The 22544-nt window shown below is 40.6% G+C and overlaps 1 pseudogene; it reads left to right on the forward strand.

Annotated features, from left to right (window-relative positions):
• The window catches only part of LOC101571378, a 19326-nt pseudogene extending 2401 nt beyond the window's left edge, over positions 1-16925 (forward strand).
• Positions 16926-22544: the final 5619 nt, after the last annotated feature.

Below are 22544 nucleotides of genomic sequence, written 5' to 3' on the forward strand. Positions count from 1 at the left end.
ATGTCCTGAGTCTTAATTGACCTTGGAAGGCTAGGGCCAAAATGTTGGCTTTCCTTGTAGCCCTCCTTTTTCTCTAATTTTGGTCTGCAAACTTAGGATGTTAACCATCCAGAAGACAAGCTTATTGTTATTATCAAACGATTTTGGCTATCAAGCTTAACCTTGCTATCTCACTGCATGAAATTTTATATTTTTAATTAGATTTTATTGGTGCATTTTTAGATATGCATAACAATCACATTCATCATGGAGAATTTGTCCTGTACATGATATAACTTTTTTTTTTTTCCCATTTCCCTATTCTCTTTCAACCTTGTTTGTCTCTCTTGGATTGAATCTCAACTGTGTTCCTAATTGTGTTACTTAGAAATCGCCAAAAAAATGTATACACACCTGAGGAAAAGAAAAACTTGTATAACTATTTTACTACTAAACCAGGCATAGTGGTGCATGCCTGTAATCCCACCAGAGGCTGAGACAGGAGCATTGCTGAGTTTCAGGCCAGCCTGTGCTACAAAATGAGTTCAAGGTCATCCTAAACTGCATAGTGAGACCTTTTCGCATGAAAGCAAAAGGCAAAAAGCAAAAAACAAAACAAAAAAATCCCCCACTAAATTTGTTGAGTCATCCTGAAATTAATACAAGTTACTTTTGGCCTCTACAGTTACAAGAGGGACGCAAAGTGCTGACCATGAGCATCCTGACATTTATTATCATGGGGAACAGCTGCGTGGGTAACCTTGGTCACTGATATTGCTGCACATGCATTTTCAGTTTCTTCTCTAAGGGCCAGCAGTGGAGTGGGTTTTCTGCAATATATGGCATCTTCTAGGGTTCCCCCATATGAGGGTAACATCATCTATTGACAAAACATCATACTATTTTTCTTTTTGTGAAGTATGCATGCATTTCTTGGCTGACTCTGTATATTATGCAGTTGTTACAAGAGAGATTATAGATGTTAACATGGTAAAAGTATCTAGAAAACTAAATGGTACATATTGCTCAATAAATGTTAACAATTGTGACTCACTGAGAAATTTGAGGATAGGATTTAGAGATGAAAATAAGATTTGAAGTAGTATAAATTATACTTAGCTTGTAATGTTCTATTCAATTTGAATACACACGGAGAAGCTTAGTGACGTAGGAAAGAGTCTGCCTGCTGGGACTTTTTATTTTTTATTTTTTATTTTTTTTTTAAAAATTTTTATTTATTTATTTTGTGTGTATGTGTCCAGCTCAGCCCACCAGGGGGCGGGGCTGGCTGGCATGTGGTGCTGGGGGATTGAACTGCGGTCCCTGTGCTTTGCTTAGCTTAGCTTGTTCTAAGTAGGTGCTTTAGACCACTGAGCCATTTCACCAGCCCAGCTGGGACTTTTTAAACTGTTGTGGAAAATATTTAACAATTTGAGAGCAAGGCCCATTTGGCAACATTACACATCAGAGAGACAAACACTAAGATTTCCAGAAAAGGTGTGAGAGCAGGAAAAGTCTCATAGGCAAACAGAACCTGACCGGGCGCTTGGGTAGGGCTTGTGTATGAGAGAAGCACCGAGGGAGACACACTGCTAAGGAGAATGAGGAGAAAGCAGGACCTTAGGAAGCTAGCGTTGCACGCTCCCAGTCGGCAAATAGAAGAGCAAAAATATAACGTTCTTACTGGCTTTATTGGGCTTTCAAAGTTAATGTGTTTCATAGTATTGCTTATTAAATTTGCATTAAGATATCCATGCGTTTTGCCTGCACCTGGTGATAATTCTTGACTTTGAGTGAGATGGGCCAGGTGAGACCCAACCAGGAGTGACAATCTCGCTTCACTTTCTCCAAGTGACATTTGCATAACTCTTTTTTTGGGTAGGTGGGTGTGTGGGTGGAGAGTTTTAGAAAAATCTGATAGAACTGCTATTATTCAAATCAGAATGGCAGTGGTGAGGACTATTGTGATTTTCTTTTTTTTTTTTGGCAGAACCGGGGATTGAACTCAGATCCTTGCGTTTGCCAGTCAAACGCTTATCCTACTGAGCCATCTCCCTGGCCATGATTTTCTAAGAGTTCCTTCCATTCCTTTGGTGCTCAGGGAACTAGATTTGACATGTATAAATTGAGACTGACTTTCGTTCCCACCGGAACTCAAATTCAACTGATACATCTTTTTTAATTTTATGAAAGAGTAAAACAAACTTTCATAACCAAATAAGAATAGTAAGTTATTATACTGTGTACTGTTATCTTCAAAGTAGTTGCTCAGTACCCGACGAGGTGACAAACATAGTAACATAAGCTTCCTGATTTTGTTCGAATCGCATTTTTCTTTTAGGCTGGTGCACATATACTGCTTATAACTTAATTTTCCTGAAGGAAGAGAAAGAGTGTCTCCAGTTTCCTTCCTTCCTGCTCATTTCTCAATCCATTCCAATCTGGTTGCCATATTCCTCACTCCTCTCTATGAACCTTTTCTAAGCCTTACATCTCTGTCTTTGTCTGCTCATCTGCCTCGTGTCTGTCTTTTCTTGCAAGGTCTCACTAAGTTGCCCGGGCTGACTTCAAACTCATGATCCTCCTGCCTCAGCTTCCCCTCAGCCATCTCAGGGACTATAGCTGGGACAGTAGGCATGAACCACCATGCTCAGCTCTCCTTTGTTTGCTTGTTTTAAAGGCAGATCAATTTTCACGTCCAAAAGTAAACTTGTGATCTTTACCTTCCAAGCGGATCTTCTGGTGGCACCATTTATTCAGTTTAGCAAAGTTCAAAACTTAGTTCTACCCTATCACCTCCCCTTCTTATGATCTGTGTGGAATGGATCTATCACCAAGTTGTATTACTTTTATTTTTATTTTTTTAGGTACTGGGGATTGAACTCAGGCCCTTGCGCTTGCCAGGCAAACGCTTATTCTATTGAGCTATCTCCCCAGCCCCTTTAAAATTTTTTTTTTTAGTGCATTACTTTTTATCTTCTACATGTTTCTTGAATCACCCCCAAATTTTCAGGATCTGTCACCATTGTTTAACCTGGACTGCCAGTGTCTTTTATTTAGACAGTGACAGAAACCTCCTACCCTGTCTTTCAGGTGCACTCTTTCTCTTTTGCAGTGTTTCCCACATTCTGCCATCCTGACTGTTTTCCACCTTCAAATCTTATAGTATACTTTCACCTCCATCCCTACCTTCCCATAACTTTCCATTTTCTAAACTCAAGCTCAAATCATAAATATGGCCCAAAACGTCCTGTATAGGCTCTTTTTGCTTTATCGCATATCAAGCCTTACCATACTTTTTGGTTTCCAGAACTCCCCTTTTCCATCCTTAATTATGCTATTTTGTCTTCCAAAACAAGATGTTGCTCAAAATGTTTTCTATACCTAAATGCTCCTTGGCTTAACATTTATTTATTTTGTGCTTTAGGGAAGGGTCTACAGGGTGTTCAGGGTCTTACTACTAGATCGGACTTGTAGTGATCCGCCTGTTTACAGCCTCCCAAGAGCTGGGATAACAGGTGCATGCCACAACACCCAGTCTCAAATTGCCATCTCAGTGTGCCCCGGGGGCAGGGCTGGCATGGCAGGCCTAGGGATTGAACCCCGGCCTTTGTGCCTGCTTGCAGTTTCTTTAATCTGCTGAGCTATTTGTCTGTCCCTGGCTCAACATTTAGTCATCAAAATTAAGCTCCATGATGGTAGGGATGGAGACTGTCTTACTTCTCCCTTCTATGTAGCCCAGTGCTGGACACAGAAGACATGAAGGAATACTTGCTGAAAGAATGAGTAAATGATGAAAATAGAAGGTGTGTATAGGGGGCTGGTGAGATGGCTCAGTGGTCTAAAGCACCTACTTAGAACACTCTTAGCAAAGCACAGGGACTGCTGTTCAATCCCCCAGCACCACATGCCAGCCAGCCCCGCCCCCTGGTGGGCTGCGCTGGCCACACACACACACATAAATAAATAAATTTTTTAAAAAAGGTGTGTATATATTTATGCATTCTAGATTCTTGGTCTCTTTTTATGTATTTGGCACAGGGTCTCTGTTCTCAGATACTCTTCTCTCGTTTGTGGGACAAATACCCAACACTCAAAATGAAGGAAGGAAAGGTTTATTTAGCTCACAGTTACTGGAGGTTTCAGTCCATGCTTAGCTGGGTCCAAGGCAGACTGGCACATGGCAGCGGGCAGCAGTTCATGGCAGTGGAAGACAGCAAAATAGCAAGAGCAACAGGAAGGAGCAGAAGCAACAATGGCTACAGAGAGCAAGTCTGTGTTTCTGTCTCTCTTATGTTACATTCAGGCTATCTACCCCCAGCTGGGTATAGCACTCATACTCATACCCATAATCCCAGAAGTACTCAGATCCATAATCCCAGCGTTGGATCATGAATTAATCTCGAACTCTAGAACTGTGCCTTAATGACTACATAAGGCTTTGGCGCGGGGGTGGGGGGGGGGCGGAGATACATACAAATCATAACAGTATCACTATGCAGCTCGGGCTTTCAGTGATCCTCCCTTTTTCAGGCTCCCTAGTGCTGGCATTTCAGGCCTGTGCCACCACATCAGGTCTCGTTGGCCAGTTTAGGGCTCCCAGGGGCGGGGCCAGGGGTTATTGGTCCTTTCTGAAAAGTTATTTCATATTATAAATGAATTAGGAACTATGGAATCTCATCATGTACAAACAGCATATGCAAATTAAACTATATAAACTCGCCCCCCCCCCCCCCCAAAAAAAAAGAAAAGGAGAATCAAGGGTGCATGCCGCTGCTTGGCATTCCACTCAGGGAGCCCTAGGTGAGCATGGTGTGATGACATGGATCTCTTTTTCTTCATTTGGTTCCACTTTCTGGGTGCTGCTGTTTTTTCACCTCACTGTTCTAAGTGTGCGTCTAAGAGACGCGAGGTAGATTTTGCTTAGGATTCCTCAGTTGATTTTGTATTGCTCCCTCTGGTGCCTAGTCAAAGAAATAGCAACTACTCCAACCATGGATGGAGAACCAGTTGGATTGCAGCGGGGGCTGTAAACTTTGCTGAACGACTGGACTTTCTGATAAGCCCATTTCGGGGATATACAGAGTGATATTGTACGTGGCTTTGTTTTACGAGCTAATTTGATACCATCTTCATGACATATGAAACTACCATGTATAAAAAACTTAAAAATACAGAATAGTAAAAGGAAGTATACGTAAAAGCCATAAACTATGCAGTATTAGTATATTTACTTCTTTAATTTCTTTTATAGGCACACTGTTTTGGAGTTTTAGTTTTCATATTGTATATACCTGCCTCCAGCTCCATAACAGGATTGGATATGGCTAAAAAATAAAATCCAGGGGCCAGAGAGATGGCTCAGTAGAATAAGCGCTTCCCTGGCAAGTGCAAGGGTCTGAGTTTAATCCCTGGTTCCACAAAAAAAATAAATAAATGAATAAATAAATAAATAAATAAAATCCAGTATTCATAAATTTTAGTATATTCAATGAATAGTTCATATTTATCTTATCAATTCTTTTATTTTGTAATTGAATTACTTCTCATTCACTTTACGCTCTTACTTTTTAATGATAGAATTTATGTCAATATAATGATATCTATGTGTACACGTATACTGTTTTAAAAGTAAGCCTATAAATCATAATCATTATAAAACACAAACCAGCCCTAATTTAACATTACCAGTAAAGAGCATATTTTGAAGTCAGTTTAACATTGTTGCACTTGCTTTTTTTTTTTTTTTTTTGCAGTACCAGGGATTGAACTCAGGATCCTGTGCTTGCCAGGCAAGCACTTATTCTACTGAGCTATCTCCCCAGGCCCGTTATTTATTTATTTATTTATTTATTTGTGCGTGTGTGGCCAGCTCAGCCCACCAGGGGGCGGGGCTGGCTGGCATGTGGTGCTGGGGGATTGAACCGCGATCCCTGTGCTTTGCTAAGCTTGTTCTAAGTAGGTGCTTTAGACCACTGAGTCATCTCACCAGCCCTAGGCCCCTGTTTTTTAAAGTTAGACTACATCAAAGATTTAGCACATTGAATATTGCCTTGTAACACCCTGCAGCATGTGCCCACTTTGCATTCAAGTACCATTCATAAGTCATTTAAAATGATTCATCTAAAAAAAAAAATACTAGCCTAAATTAAAACCCTGAGGAATTAAACTCTGTAGTTTTGGTTAATGCAACTCCACATTATGGAAAGACTACTTTATTTAAGGTCATACTTGGTAAGGCATAGGAAAACTACAATCTACATAAGTAGCAATCTAAACCATCTTTGATGTCTTTCTACAAAGTCGTTTTCTTCCCTAAGGAGGCATCTCTCTGGGCTGGCCATAGCTAGTCTTTGATCTGTTCTTTGATTTTATTTCCATGCTTGGTGCTAGATATAGATCTAGTGTCAATCTTTGGCACATATATGGCCAGTTTTCCCAGCACCATTTGTTAAAAAGGTTATCCTTTCTCCAACATATGCTTTTGATTCTTTTGTAGAACATCAGTTGACTGAATGTTCCAGTTGTTCCTGCATCTTCTGCTCTGTTTCATTGATCCATGTGTCTGTTTTTGGGCTAATATGTACTGTTTTTATCACTGTAGCTTTGTAATATAGATTTAAAACCTGGGACCATGATGCCTCCTGCTGTTTTTGTTGCCCAGGATTGCTTTTGCTATTAGAGTCTTTTCTGGTTCTGTATAAAGTTAGGGCTGTTTTCTGTAATTCTGTGAGGAATGCTATTGGTATTTTGTTTGGGATTGCATTAAATCAATGTATCAGTTTTGGAAGTATGGCCTTTTGACAGTGTTGGTTTCCATTTTCTGAGGTTCTCCTTGATCTGCTTTTTCACAGTACTGCAGTTTTCATTATAGGAGTCTTTCACTTCTTTAGTTAGGTTAATTCATAAGTATTTTATTTTTCTTGAAGTGATTGTGAATGGTTTTCTTTTCCTAACTTTTTTCTTAGTGGGTTCGTTATTGATGTATAGGAATGCTATTGATTTTTGTATATTGATTTGGTATCTTGCTTTGCTGAATTTATTAATCCTAGGAGTCCTTCGGTAGAATATTTTGGGTCATCTATATAAAGGATCACATAATCTATGAATAAGCATAGTTTGACTTTTTCCTTCCTTATACATATCCCATAATTGTATTTATTTTTCTTGCCTGATTGTTGTGGCAATGTATTAGTACTCTGTTGAACAGAAGTGGTAATAGTGGGTATCCTGTTTTGTTCCTGATTGTAGAGAGAAAGCTTTTAGCTTTTCCCTATTTAATGTGATGTTGGCAATAGGTTTGTCATAAATGGCTTCTATGTGGTTGATACTGGTGAAGCTGGTTTAGAAATATTTAGAAAATGTTTGAAAAATATTTTTATAATATCTGAACTATTATTTTCTATAATATCTGAAAAATAGAAATATTTGTATATTTCTTGACTTGGTCTTTTTCATGAACTGTCCTTATTTCTTCATCTATTTTGAGGAAAATTTTCTCAAGGTATATTAATCTGGGTTGGAAACTGTTTGCTCTTTTGGCTTCTTTTAAGGTTTTTGTTGAGAATTCTGCTGTACAGTGGTGCCTCAGTTCATGAACTTGATTCTTTCCCTAATTCTGGTCATAAGCGAAATTGGACTAGAACCAAGTCAAATTCAGTGATTAAGTTCAGTGTTTACTTTCTGCGGAAATTTGGCTCAATTCTTTTCCAATTTGGTTGGATTCAGTCATGGAAAAAGTGAAGTTTGTCAACTGAGGAGCCATAGTAATTCTGATGGGTTTACCTTTATGTATGATGTTTTTGATTTTCACTGACTGCTTTTATTTTTATTTATTTATTTATCTGTGTGTGTGTGTGTGTGTGTGTGTGTGTGTGTGGCCAGCTCAGCCCACCAGGGGGTGGGGCCGGTTGGCATGCGGTCCTTGTGCTTTGCTAAGCTTGTTCTATGTAGGTGCTTTAGACCACTGAGCCATCTCACCAGCCCCCACTGACTGCTTTTAAAGCAGTTTTTTCTTTTTTTCTTTTTTGGGGGGAGGGTTGGATACCTGGCAATTGAATAAAGATGCATTGGTGAGCTTTTTTTTCATCATAGTTGTTTGGTATTCTGAAAGCCTTGCTTACTTGTATGTTAAACTCTTTTCTCATTATTTAGGACAGTTTCTTTCTTTCTTTCTTTCTTTCTTTCTTTCTTTCTTTCTTTCTTTCTTTCTTTTTCTTTTTTTTTTTTTTTGGTGGAACAGGGATTGAACTCAGGCCCTTGCACTTTCCAGGCAAGCATTTATTTTACTGAGCTATCTCCCTGGTCCTAGTGATATGGGGAGAAAAACTGGTCTCGGGTGGGTGACCTCCAAACCATACAAGGAACCTCCAAATGACATAGAGAAAAACAATCTCCCGACCTAACCTGCTTGAGTTCGTGTTCTCTAAAACTGAAGGATGAATTTTAGGAACAAAGAGAGGTTATGAGCAGCATATATTTATTGAGAGAAAGAAAGCTCCTGTCCAAAAGAGGGACAGGAGGGGAGCCCGAGCGGGTAGTTCCCGGGGAAGCTGTCTCTTCCAGGGACTTTTATAGTGTAAAATCATGTGAGGCTAAGGTAGAGAGAATGGGAAATCGCCTAGGTGGGCAGGAGGTGGGACAAATCTGTGGTCAACCAATGGGATTACATATGGGACAGGGTCTCTTCCTGTTGGAGGTTGGGCTAGTGACTCACTTGGGTCTTTCCAGGTGATTGATACCTATTTAGAATATCAATCCCAGGTGCTACTCGTTTAGCATTTGTTTGGCCTTTAGGTCTTTAGGTCTGGTTCACAGCAGGAGCATCCGCCCCTCCTACAGTTGTAAGGCATCTCATCTTCTGTGCTGTCTCCTTCGAGGGCCTGGCCCTGTCTGACTGCCTTTAATATTTCTATTTAACTCGGTTGCCTGCAATACGAGGACAGTTTCTGCTATGATTTCTGTAAATGTATTAGTAATTTCATCTGTGTTATTGGCTAGCTTTTCTCTTACTCCAATTAGCCTTGATGCGGTCTTCTTGGTGTCATGAAGTAGCTGCTGTGCAGCGGAGGTGGTCTGTTCTTGTTCTCTCTCTTTGTGTGTGTGTGTGTGTGTGTGTGTGTGTGTGTGTGTGTGTGTGTCTTCTTTGAGTATTTTTTCATACTTTACCATTTTTTCCTTAATTTTAAGACACTGTCTTTACATTGGTCATTTCTCTAATTTATGAATTTTATACAGCTTTGTATTTCAGATATTTTTGTCTGGTACCTTTGCATGGATTCTATATCCTTAGTGAATTTGTCTTTTTTTTTTTTTTTTTTGAGACAGAGTCTCACCACGTAGTCCAGACTGGTGTTGAACTCTCTATGTAGTTCAAGCTGGCCTTGAACTCACAATGATCCTCCAGCATCAGCTTCCTGACTGCTGGGATTATAAGTGTGCACCACCATGCCTGGCTGTCATTCATGTTTTGGACTGTTTTGGCCAGCTCTTCCAATTTTGGGGGGCATTTTGAACTTTTGGTTCATTTTTTCTTTGAGCTCCCCTAGTTTCTTCATCTTTTCTTTAATGTTTTCATAGAGTTCTGCTGCCTGCTATTTTTTTTTTTCCTTCCCACTTGTGCCCCTTACGAGTGTTGGGAGACCCCAGGGGTCTTCTTTTGCTTGCTTTCCCATGATTGTGCATGTCTATATATACATGTTATTGTTTATGACCCCTGGACAACCCAGGTATTGGTATATAGAGAAAGCCAATTGTCAGCCACTACCCTTTTACCTTGGCTGTGGTAGTAAATTCAGTGACAACATTGGTATCAGATGTCAACTGGATATCAACAAACTCATGAACAGCCCTCACTGGATCAAGGAGGACTATGATTTTAGGTGAAGGCAATTAGGCCTCCCATGTTGACCTTAGTACTTCAGACTGTTAATTTCTGCTGGATTTAGGCAGAAGTGCCAGTGCTCAAACTTACTCTAGACCAAGTGCCTTCTTTAAGAAGATGATCTGGTGATCATGTGATGGTCTCACCCTCAAGCCTGGCCCTCGCCCTCACAGCAGAATACAGGCCTCTTGGTCTTCTTCTATAGAGCCAGGGCCCTCCAGCAAATCCCAGGAGACTGCTGTCCATCTCATCCCCTTTCCTGCCACTCTGCCAGCCTCTGTGGGTAATGCTTCAGTCTGAGGTGAACTCTACTGTGTATAGAGTTGTCTTTACTCATGTCTGTCTGTTGGGTTATTGCCCTGTGCATCGCAGATCCTAGCGATGGAGGTAGCACTGGCTGATGGTAAGGCACATGGCTTGCAGGTCCTTATGGGTTGGCCTCGGTTTGTTAATTTCACTGTCCGTTTCATTAGTTCATCTTAGAGCTTGCTGAATTTCTTGGCTTCTTCTTTGAACATTTTGTACAATTCATCTGCTTGGTTTTATCTTGTCATTGCACCTTTGATATGCTTTAAGGGAGCTGGGAGATTTTGGAGGCATTTTATTGCTTTTTTGCAATTTCTTTTTTTCTTTTTTTGCTGCTACGGATTAAGTTCAAATGAGTGAAGAGACTTTATTGTTGTTTGGGAGAAACAGCTTCTGTTTCTCAGTGATACGATTGTGGTTTTATTTGTCAGTAGGTATTGTGTACTGACAATCTTCGATCTATTCAGTTTAATTGGCTTGGACCCAGTCAGCACTTTTCTTTGTTGTCCTCTTTGGAGACTATCACCTTTTCTGTCACTTTCATAGGTGGTCCTGATCTCTCCAGAAATATAGTATTTTAATGTAGTAGTTTCTTTATTTGCTGCTCCCAGTGTCAAAAGACCACCGTCAAGTGATATATTTTCCATTCTCTACCTCAGTGATGATTGTTACAGTTTGTACCCAGATGTCTCCCCAAAGCCTCATGCAGTCATGGGGTGGACTTCTAGAGTTTATGATTGATTCATGGTCCACTGCTGGGATTAAGGGTGTGTGAGCTACACCTACCTTCATGTGGATGGCCTACATACAATATAAGGAACAGAAAGTGTCTTCTCTCATGCACCTCCCTTTTTGCTCTTGTTGCTTTTGCTGTCTTCTGCTGCCATGAGCTGTTGCCCCTCTGCCACACCACCCTGCTTGAGAGCCAGTTGAGTGTGGACTAAAACATATACAAACTGTGAGCTAAATAAATCTTTTCTTCCTTAATTTTTTTTTTTTTTTTTTGTATTTTAGGGAAGGTTCTACAGGGTGTTCAGGGTCTCACTACTAGATTGGACTCATAGTAATCTACCTGTTTACAGCCTCCCAGGAGCTGGAATTATAAATGTGTGCCACCACACCCAGTCTTCTTCCTAAATTTTGGGTATCAGACATTTTGTCTTAACAAGGAGAGAAAAATAACTAAGTGATGATTTCTCAGATTTCACCAAAGTTGACTACTGTTCCCCATGTTCATCTTGAAAGACTGTTTCTCATTTTTCCTTTGGTCTAATGGTAGGTGAATACTCAACAAAGAGGACCCCAGTGTCCTGTGGTCTGATCCTGTCATTGTGGACAGAACACACTAGGCCATTGGTGCGGCAGCAGGACGTCTCCTACATTGGCCAGGCAGGGCCTCAGCGTGCCCCCATGATGAAGGCTTGCATCACTGTTGCTGCCCTCACCATTTCTTTTACACCTCCTTGCCTCTTGACCCTTATAGACCAGTATTAGGGGTAAAATAAGGTAAAAGTTTATTACAGAAAAGAAACACAGCTGGTTGCTCCACCGACAGCAGCCCTGGTGAGAACAGCAAAGTGGGCTACTCCCTAGACAGATAGCCCACTTAAGGACCATAGAGATGGCTACTCCATGGACGGAGCAGCCCTGTACAAGGAGGCATTTCACTTGTAAGGGTTCTCATTTCAATTTTTCATGTGTCTTGCTTCCTTATTCCAGGGAGTGCATGGCATTTCCCCTTTGATTATCCATTTGCTTTTCTTTTAAAAGGCATGTATCAGCTTGCCCCTTTGACTAACCATTTGCTTACTTTTTACTGCTCAGTGCCAAAAGTGCAGGGGCCTGCTCATCTCTAATCAAGTAGTGTATGTACTTCAGCGTAAGCTTCCTGCCTCAACTATGTACCTAGATTTTGGGGTCAGACTGCCTGGTTTCAACTCTGTCTCTGGAGCCTGTTTCTTGTTTGGGTTTAAGCAAGTAACAGCCTACTTTAAAGTCCTGTCAACTCCTCATCTCAACTCTACCTGATGCTAAACATATTTTTATGTACAATAAGAAAGTAAAACAAGATAATTTTCAATAATTCCTCATCCATCCATGACCATCCCAGAAGAGGTATGGAGGTGTGAGTGCTCTGGAATTATTAGAGAGATATTGGGCTGCATACTACAACTGCAAAGGTGTAAAGGAGGTGCTGATAAGTTTTAGGGTTCAATCATGTAGAGGGAAGGGACTCTCTGTATGTAATCCCCTTGGCAGACATTATGTGTGGGTGATGAAAAGTGAAAAACACTAATTATCAATAGATATTAGAAGAATGCCAATGAGGAGATGGAGAGAATAACTCATGTTTAGATATTCTCAATTAACAGACCAGTATCTTTTGTTTTGGTAGGACAGTTTCAATAATTAACACATTGCATACATTCTTCCTAGTGGTTAATTGCTGTACAAGATGCGGACATGATATCCTATTTGCAAACACCATTAGAACAAATCCCTCTATTCATTAAGAGAATGTAACTATATATCTATCCTAACCACTTTGAATACACAGATACAAAATGGACATTCATCTGTATCCCCTTTTTTTTTGGTTAAGTTCTGTTATTTGAATATTATAAGTGTGTGAACTCAGCAAAATATTCTAAAAGAGTCCAGTAGTCCATAATAGTATTGGGTCTTCTGCTTGACTGGCAATGTCAGAAGTTGTTGACCTGAGTCCCCTACAGCTCAACATAACAGCATGGCTTTACTTCTTATACTTTGTTTTTATATTTTTCTGCTGGATGGTTAAGACCAAGATAAAGCAAGACTTGTGCAACAAGAGTTGTAGCTTTTGGGTCTGAGAAGGTCAGTGAAATCCCCTCAGGATTTATCCTGAGATCCTGTACCTCAGATTGTAGAACCTTTGTCAGTGTCAGCCATGTGGATGAGTCACAGCCATTGCTTGGCTAATGTGCTCTCTGTGAAAGCCTGAGAGAGTGTTTTCTCTCCATGTGACTCTCCTTAGGCACACTGTACATCATCGACCACTTTCCTCTTTGGCCCCATAATCTTGATCAGAAAATTTGGGACACTACCGAGTTACATGACATAATAGTACAAGTTCTCATATGTCCTGAGTCTTAATTGACCTTGGAAGGCTAGGTAGCAGACCAATATTTTATAGTAGATTTTGAAATTTTATGATTTACCTCAAGCTTTTCAGGAATTTGTCTTTCTAATTACCCCCTCACCCAACTAAAATAAAAATGGATCTGTTTAGTGAGGGTCTACACTGTGCTAGTACTGATTATTTTTTCTGAGTGCAAGAAAATACTGTATTATTACTTTTATTAAGCTGCTTAAAAAGGATTTTTTTTTTTTTTTTTTTTTTTGCTGGCTCAGGATGCTTTCAGGGCAAGTCTGACAAGGCTTGAGGATCTGGAGATTGAACCACAGCATCCTGAGCCTGACTGCTTTGTTTAAGCAGTCACTTGAACAGCTGAGCTAATGGGCAGAACCCCCCCCCCTTATTAAGCTGCTTAGAAATTCAACAGGTAGCAATATACTTAGATAAAGACCAACTGAAAAGAAGCAATGTGGAATGGTAGTACATGCCTGGAATTCCAGCATTTTGGGATGCTGAGGCAGGAAGATGACAAGGTAGAGCCAAGTCTGGGTGATCTAATGACTTCATGAGACCCTGTCTCAGAATAAATAAGTAAATAGGGTGAGGGATGTAGCTTAGTGCAAAGTCCCTGGGTCTAATCCTCAGCACTACACAAACACAACACAATACCAACAAAAACTAAAACAAAATGAAAACAAACCAGAAGGATCTTATTTTTTTGCTTATCTTCTGAGCAAATTCATTGAAAAAAACTCTGCTTCCAGACTGCTTTTCAAGGATGAAAGGGGTAAAAGGCAGATTCATCTGCTGATGAAGAGGATAAAGATAATGTTTCCTTCAGTGGCAAAGGTTAGTCAGGTTTGCTTTGCAGTTCATTTATTATTATTTTTTATTTTTTAGCAGTTCCAGGGATTGAACTCAGGGCCTTGCGCTTGCCAGGCAAGCACTTATTCTACTGAGCTATCTCTCTGGCCCCACAGTTCCTTTAAAAGATTGCAGTTCCTTCAACTCAGGCATAGTCTGGTGCATTACATGCTCTGTGTGCAAGTGCTGCCCAGCTGTGGGACTTGGGAGCATAGGGAAGGGCAAAATGCCACACACAGGGCTCCTGCTGCCCACTGTGCTGAGAAGAAAGTTCTTTGTCTGTGCTATAGTTTGATTTTTTTTTTTTTTTTTTTGAGACAAGATCTTTTTGTGTAGTTCAGGCTGTCCTGGAGCTTACTATACAGCACAGGCTGGTCTGAAACTCACACCGATCTTCCTGCCTAGGTCTTCCAAGTGCTGGGATTACAGGTGTGCACCATTACGCCTGGCTGTAGTTTGATCTTAAAGGTCTCCCAAAGATCCATGTGTTAAAGGCTTGGTGCCCTAGCCCAGCACTGCTTCCTAAGTGGAAGCCTTAGGAGGTGGGACCTGGTGCGAGGTCCTATGTCATTGAGGTTATATCCTTGAATGGAAAAGACCCCTCAACACTGTATCGATCACATGCAAAATGTCAATTCACATGTGTTGCTTTAATAGTGAACCTGACAACCGTGCTTCCGATCAGCAAACTTCTCCCAGTTTTGCTCCTCCTAAATAGCATACTGAATCTGGCAAGATGGTATGTGACTGTGATCCCAGCACTCTGTGCAGCTGAGGCCAGATCTCAAGGCTGAGAGACCAACCAGACCAACTCTGTGACTTAGGAAGATGCTTAGTGTGAATCTAAAATAAATAAAGTGTGAATATGCCTCTGTAGTTCATTGTAGAGGTACAGGGTACAAGCTCCAGCCATAGAAAGTAAGAAACTAATAAATAGATAGTTGATTCCCAGACACAGGAAGGAACCTAGTGTCCATCTGCCCTGACCGATCACCAATGGAAAGCACTACACAGGGAGCTACACTGAGCTAAGGCCTCTGTGGTCAGTGCAGGAAGTCAGGGCACACTCACCCCACTATGATCCCTTCCTCCCGTACACCTCCACAACCCACATCTCTACACTATAGGCCCTGAGGATGGGTAGAGACATCACCATAGCATGTTCTGGAACATCCATCTCCTTTGTGGGACTCAGTGATGAAATTAGAGATGTGTGCTGTTTGGACAATAAAAGGTGGAGCAAGGAGGAAAGAGACCCACGTGCTATGTTACCTCAATGGGAATTAGAAGAAAACTTTCAGCTCTCTGAGAGAATCAGTGAATATGAACTTCTAATCTGTGCATCACCTCCTGCATCTGAACAGCCTAAGGTGCCTTGTCTAGAAGATCTATCCGCCCACCACAGAGTGCAGGCCTCTAGAGAAAGATTTCTTGTGCCAATGGCCACAGGTTTCAGGCCAAACGTCTCTGCAGGCATGCTCTCTGTGCCATCTGCATAGACCATGTAGGGAGATTGGGATGCCTGGTGTACAAGTACATTGACTCTAAGATCCTAGTGCACAAGAGGTGCCACACATTGGTCACAACTGAATGTGGGCTGCATTCCTCACCACTAGACCCTGTGACACTGATGAATCAACCACCCACAGCTTCAGACCTACACAGACCCTAAGCCCATTTCAACCTTCAAGTCAGCACAGTTTGGAACATGTTGCTGAAGCTGAAGAGGCAAAGAACACCAAAGAAAGTGGCCAAGGTCCCTCAAGGCTCGGTCCCCAGGACTTTAATTTCCTCTGGGTGATAAGGAGAAGTTATACAAAAGTGTTCTTGGTTCAACTGAAAGACACAGATTGAAAGTTTGCAGTGAAAGTGATGAAAAAGACCGTGCTAACTATCATCGGGTAGAGAGAAAGCAGCGTGTATTGCAGCAGGCATCGAGTCATCCTTTCCTTGTTGGGCTGCCTTCTTGCTTTCACACAGAAAGCAGAGTGTTTTTGTCTTAGACTACGGGTGGAGATCTGTTGCACATGCAGCGCTATGGAATACTTCCTGAGCCACATGTAGGTTTTACACTGCAGAGATCAGCTTAGCACTCAACTACCTTCACTAGTGAGAGGTTCTATAGAGAAACCTGAAATTGGAGGATTTATTACTCGATTCTGAAGACCACATCAAACCCACTGACTACTGGGTCTATAAGGAAGGACTGGGCCTGGGACTGTGATGGGCACGTTTTGTGGCACAGCTAATTACCTGGCTCCTGAAATGATCAGAGGAGAAGATTATGGCTCCGGATTGGATTAGTGTGGTCTTGGAGTGATCCTGTATGATATGATGGCCGGAGATCTCCCTTTTCTATCAGTGAGAGCCCTGATGTCCCTGATGAAAAGGTAATTGCTTATCTCCTGCACTTTATTGCGGAAAGCAATATTCACTTTCTGCGTTATCTATCTGTTAGAAGCTGCAAGTGTCCTGCAGGGTTTTCTAAAGAAGGACCCCAAGGAGAGACTGAGATGTCATCACCAAAGAAGATTTTCAGACATTCAGCACCACCCATTCTTTTAGAATGTGGACTGGGACCTGATGGAGCAAAAGCAGGTGGTGCCTCCCTTTACACCAAATATTTCTAGAGAATTTGGTTTGGACAACTTGAATCTGCAGTTTAGTGAAGAACCTGTCAACCTCACTCTAGAAGACAAGGACGTTGTGAGGAAGATGGAATATGAATTTGTGGGTTGTGAGTACAGCAATCCTCTTGCGATATATGAGGATGTATAGGTCTGATCCGCATTATCCATCCGTGCATTGTGCTTTCACTGATTGCCATTGCGTGGGCAGAAACACTTGTTACCAGCCTGGATTCAGTGGACCACTTCAGAATTGTTAGAAGCTAATTTTTTAAAAAAATTATTTATTTATTTATTTGTGTGTGTGTGTGTGTGTGTGTAAATTTTGATGTTATACTTGATTCTTACAGTTTGTGATAGAGCACTGGATTTTTTGTTGTTGTTGATAGACTTGCTGTTTATGATTTCACTTAAATAATGATGAAGAAATTGTTTGATAACCTAACTTGTAAACACATTTCACTTGTTGAGTGGAGACAGAATCTATGTGATTTTTCTTGTTATTTCTTATTATAATACAGGAAAATGATTTGTCTTTTCAGTAGAATTTCTTTGCCATGCTTTTTTCTTCCAAACTGTATTATCTGTACTTTTGGCACCCAGTTGATGTGGTCTTCAGGGAAATCCATAAAATAACAATTTTGAATACATTGCAGAGCACACATAGATCACAGTTTTGCCACCTTTGTTAAGCTTGTTTATTTTTTAAAGTTTGTTTAGTAGGATAGCACATGAAATACACAGTAGCGTTCATTTTATATCAGAGTTCTTTAAACTATTTTTATTAAAATTAGTGGGGCTGGAGAGATGGCTCAGTGGTCTAAAGCACCGACTTGAAACAAGCTTGGCAAAGCACAGGGACCGCGGTTCGATCCCCAGCACCACATGCCAGCCAGACCCGCCCCCTGGTGGGCTGAGCTGGCCACACAAACACACACACACACACACACATACTAAATAAATAAACAAATGTTTAAAAAAAATTTAAAAAAAAAATAAAATAAAATTAGTGGTTAGCAGTTTATGAAACATTTGTCAGATACAACATTCTTGTTTTAGAACCATTTTTATGTGAAGAACTTTCAAAGTAACAATCATCATCTAAATAAGTTACCATGGTACGATTTTAGTACAGTTTAATGTTAGGTAAGCTACCTAGTTTTTTTTTTTTTTTTTTGGTGGAACCAGGGATTGAACTCAGGCCCTTCTTTGCGCTTGCCAGGCAAGCGCTTATTCTACTAAGCCATCTCCCTGGCCCCCTACCTAGTTTTAAGTTTAGAATATTTAAAATTTGTAGGCAATTAATACAATAAATTTTTATCTTTTTTAGATGCTCCGTTTCATTAGAATTATAACTTTCCCAAACCTTAAATTCATGTATTATCTTTTCTTCTAATAGCTAAGTTTGAACATATTGAAAATACTAAAGGAAAATGTTGAGATATAGTCATATGTTTCTCTTAATGCCTGGAACTTGTTTTAAAACCAAAAGCAGTATTCACAACATAAATTTATAGAGCATTCTGCCATGTCAGAAACAGATTTGTGGGCTGGGGCAATAGCTCAGTAGAATAAGGGCTTGCCTGACTAGCGGTCCTGAGTTCAATCCCAGGTACCACAAAAAACAAAAACAAAAACAACCCCCCAAAACAAACAAACAAACAAACAAACAAACACGTTTGTGATCCTGCTTTTCAAGTATTGCTTTTTCTCTTAGGGCATTTCAGAGTGCGGAATAGTCACACAGGGAGCTTGTTTAAAAGAGTTATCACTGAGCCCACATTAGAATGCTTTTTGACCTTTGGACCTCGATTTGGGAATCACTTCATGTTATTCTTTTGTCTTCTGTTTAATAGGAGGGAGTACACACATATTATACAATTTTAAGATGATATAAGCAGTCATTTACAACTTCATGAACATTTTTTGAACAAATTTTAAATGAATGACTGTATCTTTCCTGCCTCCTCCAGATCTTATCAGTTTTCTTTTCTTTTTTTCATCACAAATAGGACTTTATTTATCACTATTAAAAATCTGGATCATAAACGGACTCTTGCACTGGTGGTTCATATCCATCAGCTCGTTCAACTTTAGCTCCAGTCTCAATCCCCAGTAGCCCTTCCAGAGCTGCTACCTTCACCATGAAGCTCCATGAGTTTTCCCAATTCAAACTTGGGCTTCTTCAGCATTTTTACTTTTCTGACGAAGACATCATGAAGAGGGTAGATAGATTGGCAAGCCTTTTCTATGTCTTTCCCAATACTGTCTGGAATCAGTTTATTGACCACTTCCTTCAAGTCATTTGTCTGCGCCTCCCGGGTCATGATTTCCATCATCTTCTTCCGGATCTGGTGGACTTGCTGGTGCTGAGCGTAAGAGGTCTTCCGTATCTGATTGTTGTGTTTTTTAATAAAGCCAACACAGAACAGTCGAAGCAAATAACCATCGGTAGTCTTGGCATCAACATGAGCTTCGATCATGGCCTGCCGTTTTTGACCATGGAACACATTTTGTTCCGGTTGAGGTCCATGCCATGGAAGTTAGTCAGGCAGTTTTTGCCTTGAACATCTTCAGTAATTAGCTTGAATTTTCTAAAGGCAACTTCATCATTCTGCAGGTCAGCAAGGCTCACTTCAAACACACGACCTTTGAGCCCATCAGATGCAATTTTGGTTCCTTGGGTTCTGGTGACGAGTGTTTTTCCAATATTTCTTATGTTGAACATAGCCGGAGCCTTCATATCATACCAGTCTTTTTAAGAAAATGGATCAACCACTTTCTTCTTGGCTCCTTTTTTGCCGCCTTTCGTAAGGCGCTTGTTCTTGCATCTCATATCAGTTTTCTAACAGTGCTATGTAAATGATGAACATTTTTCTTTTATGAGTTTTAACTTTTACTCAGGGTAGTCTTATATTTTTAAATATTTCGAGTAGTAAGATTTACTGTGTATATTCTATGCAGAATTGCATTACAAATATGTTTTTCTTTGTCTTTTTAAGGTCTTTGTCATGCCAGTTCTCTTTGTGCTCTATAGAATTTTCTCAAAAGGGAATAAGACAGTTTACAGTCAGAAAGGTTGGCATGTCGGCATTTTAGGCAATAATTTTGCAGAAGCCTGTTGCGAGATCACTTTATGTATATGCAACCAGGATTTAATTTCAAGTACCTTGTTCAGTACCGGTATATTTACGGTATGAATTTGTTGTATTTTGATTTTTATCATGTGGAATGCTGACTTGGTCATCCTAAGGTCATCTCTATTTCTGTACCCTTTTCATATTAAAAACCTTTCAATAAAACATTTAATAAACACATACAAAAAATGGAAACTGTCTTTATCAGCCGTTGACATAATTACCTGTACATTAGGTCCAAGCCTGCAAAAGACTGCAGCAGTAGTGAGGTAAGCAGGTCACAGGCTACGTTATGAGTATTTTGACAAATCATTATATGGAAGGCTGAGGCAAGAGGATCCCATGTGAGGTCAGCCTGGGCAACATAGTGGGAGCCTGTTGGAAGGAGCAAGGAGGGAAGGAGGGAGGGAAATAAAAGAAGCAAGGAAAATAGGGAGGGAGAAACAAAGGGTGGGATGTAAATACTATGATCACTGTTGCAGGTTCTTTAAAGGTGAAACATGCACTCAGAAGTTGACCCGACCATTCCACTTCTAGATATTTCATCAAGTGCAATGAACATATATCTCTTTAAGGACTTATATATGGATATTGATCATTTCTTTGTAACAGCTCAAGTAAGTACTGGTACTATTGTATATTCTCATCAGCAATGTTTGAGAGTTTCACTTGATCTGTATTCCCATCCACACTTGGGATGATCACTTTAATTTTAGCCATTTTAGGGTAAACCAAGGCACAGTTGATCCCACTGAGACAGGCAGAGTTTAAGCAACATGCCAGGACTTTATCTTTGGGCCAGGTGTGGCTGGGCCAATGGTGAAAAAACCACTGACCCTTAGTAAGGAGCAATGATATATTTTATAGGGGAGTTTAGTTAGGGGAGGGGGGCACTGCAGACATTTTGGGTTTCGGAATCAGCTGTCTGCAAGTTGAGCTCTATGGGGCAGCTGCTGGCTGGTTAAGGTATGTAGGGGAAACGACCTATGGCTTCCTGTTGAAGTCTAAGCTTGCCATAGTGTGAACAACAGACCTACTTGGGGATTTTTTTCTCTCCTAGTTGGGTGTGGTCTACTTTGGAGACTTGACAACCATCTTGGCCATTGCATAGTGTTACCTCATTGTTGTCTTCTGTGTTAGTTTTGCTATTAGTAAGAAGTCATTTAAAAATATTTACAAATTGGGGCTGGGAAATAGCTCAGTAGAATAAGCGCTAGCCTGGCAAGTGCAAGGGCCTGAGTTCAATCCCTGGTTCTATATAAAAAAAAAATTACAAAAAACAATATCGTAAAACTAACTTGAAATGTGCCAATGATCCAGATATCCATGAACAGGTAAATGGAGAAACATTGTGTGGCATCTACACTAGGTTGTCAGCAAAGACAAGAGATGGACTTTGGTCCACTCAGGCATGTAGATAAATCTCAAAATTACTATGTTGAGTGAAGAAGCGGAAGGGGCAAAAGCAAGCTACACACTTCCATTTATGTGAAATTCCAGGAAATGCAAACTAATAACAGTGTCAGAAATCAGAGTTGTGGTCACATGGGGATGGGGAGCAGAAAGCAGTACATTTCCTGCCCCACTGGTTTAAAAGTTTAGTAGAGGAACAAGTCTAAGACATTAAAATGAGTTACAGAAAACACCACACAAAACACATTTGAAAAATCACAGACTTTGGATTTTGTGTGCAGGAAATAGATGGAACATGGTTTTGGAATGATATCAGTGCTTTTTGGGATTACTGGTGTGGCAGTATCTCAGTTTTGAGGAAGATGCTGAGACAAGAGGAGGAAAGTTTGTCCTTTAGCCCTCAGCCTTTTTTAAAGTTTTATTTTATTTTTTAATGCATTTGGTACAGAGTCCACAGGGTCTCACTACGTAGATCAGACTGGTAGTGATTCTCCTGTTTTCAGCCTTCCAAGCACTGGGATTATAGGTGCACGCCACTACACCTAGACTCAATCCTTACTCAACATGCCTTGGGGTGGAGCAGCATGGCACCCCGGGATTGAACCAGACTATAGCAAACACTTTAGTCTGCTGAGCTATCTGGTTGGCCTACCCTCAGCCTCTTAAGTATGCGAACTAATCAAACTTCTTTTGATTTCTTTCTTTCTTTCTTTCTTTCTTTCTTTCTTTCTTTCTTTCTTTCTTTCTTTCTTTCTTTCTTTCTTTTTGCAGAACTGGGGATTGAACTCTGGCCCTTGTGCTTGCCAGGGAAGTGCTTATTCCACTGAGCCATCTCCCCAGCCAACAAACTGAGATTCTTGCCCAACTCCTTTTTGCATCCTAACTTTCTTGTTGAGCCTCTGTGGCCTTGACTATTGCCTCCCATGACTCCTGGAAGCAGGTATGCACCGCCTGGATGCTCACTGGCCTAAAGACACCTCAGAGGATTCTCTAAACCCAGGCCCACACTTAATGATGGGATTATTCATCTGTAAAATTCTAAACATAGAGTAGGGTCAGCTGGGACCCTCTGAGGGCTTTGTTATAAAAGTCTGATCCTCATCTGTCTCCGGTCACCCAAGTTCCTGAGCTCTGAGAATAATCACAGCCCATTCCTACAACCTGCACCCTTCCCCCATGGCCTGAGTCCAGGAGCAATATCTTATTTATTTATTTATTTA

This window comes from Octodon degus, unplaced genomic scaffold, assembly GCF_000260255.1.
Source record: "Octodon degus isolate 3935 unplaced genomic scaffold, OctDeg1.0 scaffold00001, whole genome shotgun sequence".
NCBI lineage: Eukaryota > Metazoa > Chordata > Mammalia > Rodentia > Octodontidae > Octodon > Octodon degus.